The sequence below is a fragment of the Leptosomus discolor genome, chromosome 22, assembly GCF_034619465.1.
Source record: "Leptosomus discolor isolate bLepDis1 chromosome 22, bLepDis1.hap2, whole genome shotgun sequence".
Lineage (NCBI taxonomy): Eukaryota > Metazoa > Chordata > Aves > Leptosomiformes > Leptosomidae > Leptosomus > Leptosomus discolor.
In genome coordinates this window covers 6016101-6026318 of record NC_141412.1, presented here as the reverse complement: position 1 = coordinate 6026318, position 10218 = coordinate 6016101, and positions in this window count along the sequence as shown.

Below are 10218 nucleotides of genomic sequence, written 5' to 3'. Positions count from 1 at the left end.
TCTGAACAAGGAAAACCAGTTCCCGGGTTTTCTCCAATTATTTCTGACTTATTTCACTGTAAAGGGATCATAAGCCACCACGTTTTACCTTCTCAGGGCCCCCCAAGCTGCCATGAAAAGTCTTCTGTGTTCCACATGACTCACATGATATAGAAATATCACCTCGGTAAAGATGGTGGTTAAACAGCAGCAACATAATTGGATCTGATTATTTCCTGGAGTCAGCCAGCTTCTTCACATCATCCTTCTCCTTTCCCTCACACGTACGCAAAAACACACCACGCTTGCAAGCTGCTCGTGGGGAGCTTCGCAGATACAAAGAGCACTGCAAGTTTGGAACAACTCGCCACGACTCTCACAAGTCTCAGGGCACAGTTAAACGGCAGCTGTCAGAGCCTACCTCGTTCCACAGACATTTACGCTTGGCGGCTTCTGGTTCCTATGATTTCACTTTTGATACCGCAAAACCTTTCAGACAGAGGAAAAATAGCTATTCGAGAGAACAGATTAACTAACACTTAACAATACGCATAAAGTCTGAGTGAAACTGTAAGGGCCATTTGGATTTAAAATGAAATTTCACACTACTGCAGAGGAAGAAGTTAAGCGCAAGCAAAACACTCCCTTCGGTGAAAGAAAACGTATCGACCTCAAGAGGCATCTGAAGATCCAGACTGTTTGTTCTCCAGCACGAATCAAATGAAAAGCATATTTAACTGATCTCAGACCAAAACACTACAGTAAAAGCTTGTAACAGCATATTCTAAAATGGCCTTGGGATACCCTTCCTCCTGAATTCCCAGTCGCCGCCGCAGTTCCCCGGCACATCAGAAGTCCAGAAGTACTTCTGTTTGGCAACTGGCTACAAAAAGAATAATACATTTGCAAGGACTACCAACGGTATAGCTGGTCTTTAGAAACAGCACCAGCACATAATTATAAACAAGGAGAAAAACCTAAGCAAGCCAGGCTCCCAAGTCTTACATGCCCAGACTAACCCATGTCCTCCTCTGTTCATCTGAATGAGTAAGGCTCATCCTTCCAGCCTCCGAGAGCTCTACTCTGCTCAGCTCCTTCAAACTCTGCTCTGAACCATTCCTTGTCCTGCTTCTCCCTTCCTGCCCGCCTCTCCCCGCTTCTGGTTTCCTTTCCCCTTCTCCTTTCATCTTTTGCTTCCTTGACCTTGATCTGGTTACAGAATTTAACATAAAATAGCGGAAGTCAGTGATGTGCAATAAATTGATTTAAATTTATTACAGAAGCAGCCTGCCTGCCATGAACGTGGGATATTGCTCAGTTAAGTCACTGCTGTAAAACGACCTTCCCCCGCGTCGCACTGACACCCCCCTTCAAACAAGTGGCTCCTACACAGGCTTCGGTGAGGACAAAGGACGTACGCAGATGCCTGCTATTTTCAGAAAAACCAAAAGGGGTGGGCTGAGGAGGGGGAAAAATATCAGTGCCTTACAGTTAACAAGGTAGTAAAAACGTCAAATATTTTTAGAAGGTAATTTAAACAATATGAAAATATTTTCCGCATGAAAAGATGAGCATGCTAAAGCTCAGCCAGGTTATAAAATGGTTCAATTCTCTGTTAATCTTTGAGCGGCACAGGGCACCTTTAGAGCTGCGCTAAGTCACAGTGACAAAAGAGGGTAAAGGGCTGCCATGTTGCAACTGCACCTCCAGTCTAACACCTCTGGATCATCACCATTTCGAAACAACGTCTTCTCACGTCTTATTAAATTATTAGATAGTCCATGACAACAGTTGTCAGACCACAAGGTATACGGTGCTACACTCAGGCGTGATTAAAGAGCCATAAACTAGGACTCAAGACACACAGTCCCTTGGGAGTGTTTGGCGTGGGGAGATCAAGGTGCACACATAAACTAAGTGAGAAGTGGGTCAGAGCTGGAAGAGTTGCTCATCTTCGAGCCACAAGCCATCAGCGAGTCTCTAAGCAGGGACTGGGGTTGGCATCGAAGAAACGGTGGCTAGCTTTTCCTTCCCAGCTGCTGGCAGCACGGCTCCTCCTCCCCACATTCCCCACACGCATGCTTATGCCCTGGCCCACAGTACTTTAAGAGTATTTCAAAGTTCAAGAGAAACACGGTGAAATATAAAGACACTTTCAAAAGTTTTAAAACTATTCTCAGGGGGACACTTCAGGCCGCAGCAGAGCTGTATTTAGCTTCGCTGCAGACATTAGAGGTCAAGGGAACGTGTTCTCCCATGCTGGAAACGTGCGGGGATTCAGCACCTGGCCAAAGCGCGGATCCCCGGACAAGGTCAGAATTCAAACACCAGCATTTCAGGACTTCCACAGCAAGGAGAATTTTCTCCGCTATTAGCCGAAAGCAGTCAGAAGGTAAGTGCTACCGTAGCAAAGACTTTGTACAATTCATTTGAAAACTTTATTCTTAATCCTACAACCACTAATGTAGACCTGACCTTTAAGTAGTTCAATGTAACTTGGCTCATTCTTACTCTTTACAGGCTACTGAAAAGCAAGTTTTAGCAACAGTTACCAAATCACATGCACTCTTTTGGGACAATGATTAAACACATGTCAAGTTTCTCTGCTTAGAAGCAGCCAACACAAGAAAGTGTACGCTACGTTGTGTAAATGGAAAAGAAACCGTAGCAGAATCGAAAAACATCGCTTACGTGACCTGCCTACTTCCACGTACCCAAAAGTTCGCTCCTTATCCACCTGCTGCCCAATGTCATGGCTCAAATCATTGGTTTTGAAACATGGTACCTGTAATAATCCTGGTGGTTTTTTTTTTTCCTTTGGAAGAGTCAGCGAATCAAACTCACTGAGATGTTCGCATTCCGTTTCTTACTATGTCATTTTACAAGAGAGGTGAGCAATTTTTAGCACCACAGAACGACCACCCCACCTTTAACCTCTGCATCCTGACCCCTGGCAATTTACAAAATATCAGCAAAGCACTAACTTCTCTGAATACCACACCCAAAGGACTTCAGACACCTAAGTGCCACATTGGATTTAGTGCCCCAAAAGCTTTGGAAATTCCCACCCTCGTGCTCACCCGTCCCTCAGGTACGCTCATTCGACTGTGAGGCCACGGTGTAAATCAGATCACTGGTTAACTTCTTTGGAAATTTATTTTTAACCCAGACCACTCCTGGGCACTGGTTACAGCACCAGCCCATAAACAGCAGCAGCAGCCCAGGCACGGGCAAATCTTCTACGGGGATAAATGCACCACCTTAACTCTGGCAGCTTCTTGCTGTGCTACATAGGGACCAGCACCCCCTGCTCCCTCAAACTTACCGGATAGTATAATTAAGTTGATAATTTAATTAGAACAACTGCTCTTAATGTGTACTTAACTTCAAGTTTGCTATTTCTATTTCAGACTTGAAACACTTGTGTATCTAAACACGCATCTGTTTCCCCCAACACCAGCTGGCCTAATAAAAGGTACTGTCTCCCAGTGCAAATCTTGCCTTGCTTCACTTGACAAAACTGCTGGCTGGAGCTGCCAAACTGCTCTCGTTTCATACAAATCAAAGCACTCGCTACGTTTAAAACCGTATTTTAAGTCAGGTCAGTAAACCCAGTTTGAACTCAGCCCACCATTGCCAAGCCCGACGGTATTTATGAAAAAGGGAAGGCAAACACAAGGTTTCTTTGCTCAAAATTACGTCAATGTGCAGTATTCACTTCGGTGTACTGGCATCTGTGGCATGCGAACCTGTAACCGTTAGCTGCAGTGGGCGCCTGGACCAGGGAAATGAACCATTCAGAGAAGTATGCAGCGTTTCAGAACTTCAATTTCCTCCAGGACAGCACACTACGAACCGTAAGCGCACAAAGGAGCTAGTGTTAAGTTAGCGGCTTCATAAACACCGTTATGCTAAAACCTGAAATAGATGCCAAGCTGCAGTCTATAAATGGAGGCTGAGGTGACACCATACCCGGCAAAAAACAGGAGCGTATTCAGCACCGGGCCTGACCTGGTCCTTGGGCCTCTCAGTTCGGGAACCGGGCTTTTCTCCTCCAAACCACTCCCACTGAAATACCCCAAGACACTGAAATTGCTCCTGTGTCCCTTTCCTCCCAGCTTCACAGAAGAGGGCAATTTTCAGGCATTTTCTGCTTCAAGGAGTTTGCGTTTTAAGGGCTTTTGTTTGTTGGACAGCCCTGCGGGAAGACCTCTTTCTGCCCAGCAAAGACTCGCTGATGGCCAGTGAAGTAACTCTGGAGAACTCCACGCGGGAGCTTTAACAGTAGAGCCATTTCACCCAGCAAGCTGAAGACTTGAAAAACTACAATCCATCTATTTATTGTTAGCAGTAATATCCCCTTTCACAGAAGGCGGCACATAAAAGAGTGCGCTGTGCTTTTCCTGCGTACTCCAGAAGTACTGCATTTGGTAAGATAAGGCCACTTATTTTGTAAAAACTGGGAGTTGGGCACGCCGTTTTTGACAAGTTCATATGCCAGAGCTTTTGAGGCCGTTGACGCCATCCAGCATTAGCGTCGCCCAGCAAAAAGCATTTGTTGGCTTCTCTGTACTCACGCACAAGCTCGTACCTATGTTCGCCACTTAACTCGTTTGCCTGATTTTTGCAAAAGCACCTTCCAAATATGCTACAGCAGCCAACGGCTTCACAAGCAGCCGCTTCTTCCTCTGAAAGAGGCTTTCCAAAAAGAAGGTCTCCCTAAATTTTAGGTACAGACCATCCAAAGGTGGCAGGCAGTGTTTCAGAGCTAGACTTAAGCCTCATAGAGACAGACAAAAGCACTCTCAGGAAGCAGCTCTGGTTCAAATGGGTAAGTGCTCACAAATCACCTAATTTTCAGATGAAATATGAACCCTGTGCACCCAGGCCTCTAACTCTGTAACACCTGTTGAAACTGCACGGTGGCATTCAGGTCCCCCCACAACTCTAAACGAATTTGCAAGCACCTAGCTTAACGCCTCACGTGTGCCGCAGGAGCCGAGGTTTACAAAGACAAAGCACCAAGGCTGCAGCCCCTCACAAAAAACTGCTGAAAAGATTTGCACATCTGGAAATCCTGAGCTGCGCCAGGGTCTACAATAACTTTACTTGCTTGGTGCCAACCCAGGTAAACCTCTGCAGGACAGGAGACAGAGGCAGGCGCAAAAGACACTTTATTGCTTTAAGTTCTCTAACAGATCAGGAACAGTGTCTATCTGCAAAGGACAAGGAGAAAAAGCGTCCAACAGCTCCTCTTCCAAAACAATTATTCAGGAAAGAAGGCGGCCCAGAGCATGCATGAAATACCTGTTTCATATTCCTAACACATCTCTTAAGTTTCCCCCAAAATTAAACCCTATCATAATAGAAAATAAAAGCTTTACCTATAACGTGCCACGATGCGTGAGGGCACGGCCAAGTCCTAGTGCAGCGTACAGCACGGACTCACATGATCATTGCTATTGAAAACACTAATCTTTAGTGGGGACGGGAAAGGAACAATTCACATCTCAGGTGGCGGAAAAGTAGATTTGCATGACGCAAACCTGGTGGGTGCGTTTCAATTCTCAGAGCTGGTGAAAGCATTGAGACGAGTAGCGGGGTGCCAAAACCAGCAATTTATTCTACAAAATGGTTTTATTGTAAATTGAGATGGTAGGTCAGCTGCAACAGAAGACTTCTGAAAGGATAAAATTAGAAAACATTTACATATACATTTTAAGGGAAAGTTCAGGGTGCCATTTTTGCAGTAACAACAGACTTCTTTCCCCTCACAGCAAGAACGTAGACTATCTTAGAACTGGTTTGCACGGCTGGAGCTTCAGCTGAGTGTTGAATTGAGAGAGATCCGATACCCCTCCTCTTCGAGACACCGTGGCTCCCAGCCACAGATCTCCCCTGCAATTTGTTTTTCAAAAACCGAGGCACTGTTTTTGGACACTGTGCCTTAACGGCTGCCTTTTTTTTAATTATTATTTTAAAAGTTAATCTAATGAACTTCTTGAAGTATATTCCCATACAAGAAAGAGCAAAAGATTCTCCTATTCTGGCTTCCAGTTTTAACTGTTACGAGCACCAAGGCGTAAGCTGTGGTCAGGAACCAATGCTGCTGCTGAATGCACCAAACTCGAGCTCTCCACACGCTGGAAGACGCCGTTTACTCAGCGCTGAGGAAGCTGATACGCACCAGGTAGGAAAAAGCTCCCATTTCTGTGCCAATTCCTAAAAACAGTTACAAAATTTCTCAGCGCTCTCCTCAGCTTTTGTCAAGGTAAGCCCAGGTCCCGCTCACCAAAATCATTTCGTCATCCTCATTCGTCACCGTGCAGCGGGTCCCCACGTTTTGGCTGAACAGAGCGTGCCGCTGGCCAGCACGCTGTCACAACGCCAGCAGCCCGTCCCTCAACCGCCACCGCCCTCCTGGCACCAGGGCGAAACACTCGTCCACTTAGCCCGGCTGTTGGGACCCAGAGCTGATCTGAGCAGAACTGAAGGGGCCTGTGAGAGAAGCCAAAGGATCTTCAGTTAGAGACCCTGGTGACAGCACGTTACCAAATCTCCGCTGCAAGGCGGGTCGGGGAAAGGCACCGTTCTTGCAATCCACTTCTGCACATCCCTGTTACCCGATTTCGACTTCGTTCGCCAAATGACAGGCAGCACCTTAGCACGCTCTTCTCTTTCCTCCTTGGTTTTGCAGAATCTTTTTGGTTTTACGCCATGGAGATTAAACACCAACAGCACAATACCTGCTGTTAAAGCAATGCAGACCAAGAATAAATCAGAAATATTTGCTTAGTTCCAAACGTCCCAGTTGGCCCGGTTCTAAACTATAAAGCTCCTAGTCAAATAGCGTACAGATTCCAGAGTGAGAAGACCAAAGTCTTCCTCATGCTACGAGGCTGCCTCAGCATATAAAAGCAGGATGTTTGCTGGATAGAAAAGCAACGTTTACTGCAATGAAAGAGAAGGGAATATGCCTGCTACTTTTATTTTCGAATATTAAACCCAACATACAACACATCACAAAGCTGCCGTTCTTGTACCATGAGGTCATAACAGAGAAAAAGCTGTAAACCATCAGTTAAACCATCACTATTTTTCAGGAGTTGCTGTTTCGACACATAACGTGAAGCGCAACATGTCTCAGGGATTTTTGTTTTGTTTTCCCGATTAGTCATTTGCATGGAAACGAAGAAGTCGGATGTAAAAATTCAGCAGTCATGTTCTGACAGCGTGGCAGGAGATATTTAGATAAAGAGAGCCTGGGTGCAGGCTGATAGGAAGCAGCATTACAGCCTGAAGAGCAGCCTACGTTAGAGGCCAGCACGCAGCGGAGAGGATGGAAACGCAGGCGCCCAAACCAAGCTGGATCTGCCGACAACAGCGCCCCCACAAACCTTCAAAACCTTCCCAGCAGTGGGACAGAACAAGTCATGGAACCTACCCACCTGCACCGACACATCTTCCAGCATGTCCTTTGCAGACTGCATCTGTTTGAAAGCATGTCCTGGAACTCAGAAAAGAGCTCTTCCAAGCCCTGCATCTGGCAGAATTAAGAAGTCATCTGCCTGACCGTAATAGATTACAGATGCCAAGGCCACATTCATGAACTTCACCAACAGCCACACGCTTGCAGCGGGCTCTCGCGCAGCTCTGGCTTGTCATTTCCTTGTGAAAGTGACACTTCTAGAATTATTCTCATCCCTAACATCCCGTATACACGGCCTACAGGAAGCGGCCCGCAAGGCTTTCTTCTGCCTGATCTCAAATTGGCAAGGGATTGTAATCTGACTGTAAACCTTTCTTTTAAATTTCTGTTGCAGGAACTCCACACCCTTATGTCTTCGGCCAATGAGTGACAAATTTTGGTCTCTGCAGCTGATGAGCTCACAGCCGTCACGAGGCAGCTCTACAACAGATAACCAATACACAGAGAAACGATGAAACTAACCGTGGAAGTGTCACAGAGCCGGAATTTTAGTCGTACATAGCGAAATTTCACCTGCTACATAGTCCCGCTGGCCTCTGAGCAACACAAACCAGTGCGCGCAGCACTGCACATGGGCATGGCCAACGGCAGACCCTTCTGACTGACGGGAGAAGCTGAGAGCTGACAACAGCTTGTAACCAAAAAAGCTTGGGAACCACTGACAGACAATCGAGGGCTCTGTATGTAGGCACTGAGATTAATACAGCAAGAAGATTAAAGCATAGCTACAACTCCTAGTCTAGATAAAACTTGAAGATTAAAGATCACGTTGTAGGTGTGTAAAACACGTTACCGCTCCTTTCATTAGAAGTTTATCTAAAAATGTTCCCATTAGAGACTGCCGTGATTGCAAACATGCAAACTGATGTTTTAATTCCCAAGAAAAAGGGGCTGGTGTGCCGGGAGAAGAGGCAGGACTGTTCAAAGATTGTCCCCTTTTGTGGTACGCACCTGCCAGAAGGCTTGGCAACGTTAGCACCGTGTTAATTTTGCCTCTCGAATATTTAGTACAGAAGCTCTGATTATTTAAAAATACAGAAATGTTTTCATCCTGCAAATATACATGATTATAGATGTTTGTATACCACTGCAGAAATCTAGCTAAATTAAAACAATCTGAAGAAGAATGAAGAGTAAGAAAACAAACAGAAAATGGGACACCACCTGTGTTTACTGAAGCTAAAGTATGTCAAACTGAATCGATAATGTATTTTTCAAAAAAAAGGAAACACCACATATGATGAGAACTTCATTAAAATGTTTGAATAACATGACAGAGCTATTAGTGAAAACAAAACGATGAATAGACAAACTGCGGCTAAGGAGTCGGCTGAAAAGAAGTCATTCATGCACTTGAAATAACAGGTTAAAGAATCTACCTGTGAAGCGCCACGAGGACTTGTTTTAGCAACGATCTCCGAGTGTTTCCGTAGAAACACCGGCTCCAAAAATGCTGATGAAAAGGTTAAGATGTATCATCAGCACAATGCATAAAAACAACTTCCTGAGATCTGGAGTCCCGGGAACAGAAGGGAATTCATGGGAAATCCAACAGTATGAAATTAAAACCTTGTCATTATATACTACGGAGCTAGTAATGAACTTGAGCTATAATCTGGAAGCCAATTAGTTAAAAGTGACTTTGGAGTGAGATCTCCACACTGTTAAATCACACTGAACAGCTAACTGAAAGGCCCACAGAACAACCCGACTGCTTTAATTCCTCATTTTTTGTCAGGTATTTGTCAGCATCTATTTTAACGTCCTGAAAGGTTCTCAAGAGGGTTATTTGGTGTGTTTTTCTTCTCTGCGCAGCTCCCCCCTCACGTGTCTGTAAAGTAAACCATGCTCACATCTTTCCAGAGCATCTGACTTCACCAGACGACGTTTCAGCTCGGAACATGTACCAGCTAGAACTGATAGGGCATACGTTAAGTGCGCTGATCAGCAAGGCAGCTCTTAATCTGAGGATCTAATTAAAGAAGAGATTACAATAATCAGGGCAGCGCAGTAGTGCATGCCGCATGTAAATTGTTGATCTGACGCCACCGACTGCTTTGACGCAACAGCCAGAAGACAAGATGTTTCTTTTGAAACCACGTACAGATACGTAGAGAAGAGAGACGCTCTTTTCTTAAAAGACTCTGTACCTCTGCGCATAACTGAGGTTCGTGGGCTCCAACAAATGCCACGTTTCACGCAACAGCTGAACTCTGAAACAGGATTTCTCTGGGGACAATTTAAAACAGTAACTTTGCGCCGCAGAACGGGCAAAGAGCTTCAGGAATGCAACCAGGTGCGACGGTCTGGCTGCTCTTTATTCCTAATGACACGCAAGAAACTCCACATATTTTCATAGCCCGTGTTTCTTTCCCCCCACCCACCCCCATCCCCGTTTTCCCTAGCCACGACTTTTTTCAAGTTTTGGTGTTAACATTTGAAGTCAGCTCGTTCAAAGGACAGAACGTTACCATTCACTACTTCAAAGGACCCAGATTTAACTTGTTGCCTTTTTGAAGCTCCAGTGCAAAGTATAAACTTTATGTGCCTAATATAGCTTTCACATGGTTGAATAAGCAAACGAGATAAATGCCACTTTCCCCAGCCTCCAGCACTTTGAACTTTTCATCGCAGGAATCTCACGTTAGCGTGCCGTGTAACGCGTAAAAGCAAGTTTTCAGCTAGTACTTAAAACAGAGGCTCGTTTAACAACGCCAGCAGTAACCGCTAAAAGGTCTTGTTATATACTG